The sequence below is a fragment of the Otolemur garnettii genome, unplaced genomic scaffold (assembly GCF_000181295.1).
Source record: "Otolemur garnettii isolate 467f Iridium unplaced genomic scaffold, OtoGar3 scaffold00145, whole genome shotgun sequence".
Classification (NCBI taxonomy): domain Eukaryota; kingdom Metazoa; phylum Chordata; class Mammalia; order Primates; family Galagidae; genus Otolemur; species Otolemur garnettii.
In genome coordinates, this window is record NW_003852540.1 from 1,218,218 (window position 1) to 1,219,301 (window position 1,084).

The window sequence follows — 1,084 nt, forward strand, 5'->3', positions numbered from 1 at the left end:
TATGTCAATCGGGGACGAGCCTGTATCTCATCACTGCAAACTTTCTTACAAAAATGAAAATGAGACTACAACCAAAGATTCCAAGTGGCTCATTTGTTAGCCAAGCAAGGAAAGACATTTGCTGATCGAGTTTTTCAATCATGTTTGACTACAGCAGCTGAGGACACACGTACAGGGAATATAAACTTGTTTAAGGCAGCACCTGTGGCTCAGTGGGTAGGGCGCCAGCCCCCTATACCAGGGATGGTGGGTTCAAACCCGGCCCCAGCCAAACTGCAACAAAAAAATAGCCAGGCGTTGTGGTGGGCACCTGTAGTCCCAGCTACCTGGGAGGCTGAGGCAAGAGAGTCGCCTAAGCCCAGGAGTTTGAAGTTGCTGTGAGCTGTGTAATGCCATGGCACTCTACCGAGGGTGATATAGTGAGACTCTGTCTCTACAAAAAAAAAAATTGTTTAAGACTATTAGTCCTTCTGCAGAAATAGCTGCTCAAAGAGTTAAGGATGTATGTAGGAAGTAACATCAATAATTAATTTTAAAAACAAGGCAAGGCCAGGTGCTGTGGCTCACACCTGTAATCCTAGCACTTTGGGAGGCTGAGGTGGGAGAATACTTCAAGCCGAGAGTTTGAGACCAGCATGAGCAAGAATGAGGACCCGGCTGTACTAAAATTAAAAAATTTAGCCTAAAATGGCGGCACATATCTATAGTCCCAGCTACTCAGGAGGCTGAGGCTGGAGAATCACTTGAGCCCAGGAGTTTAAGACTGCAGCAAGCTTTGATGACGACACCACTGCACTCTAACCTGGGCTATAGAGCAAGACCATGTCTTTTTTTGTTTTTTGTTTTTTTGAAAGGCAAATGATTTTGAATGCCTTTCCTTTGCTTTTAATACATTGATAGGTGTTCTGATACTGTTCAATTATGGTTTATTTGAGGAATCAATAAGTTGAAAGTGATTAAAGAATTAGCCTCTGTGAATGGTCTGTATGAAATATCTATTTTCAAAAAGTTGGGAAAATACTAATTCAGTACAACCTGAAGTGGAATCTGCTAAGAAATGTTACAGCTGACTATGGTTGAACAG

General features: G+C 42.6%; 1 protein-coding gene across 1 annotated transcript in view; it reads right to left on the minus strand.

The window, feature by feature from the left end:
- Positions 1–1,084, minus strand: part of TEKT1 (tektin 1) — a 20,306-nt gene that overhangs the window by 6,161 nt on the left and 13,061 nt on the right. The gene's annotated exons all lie outside the window — the stretch shown is intronic.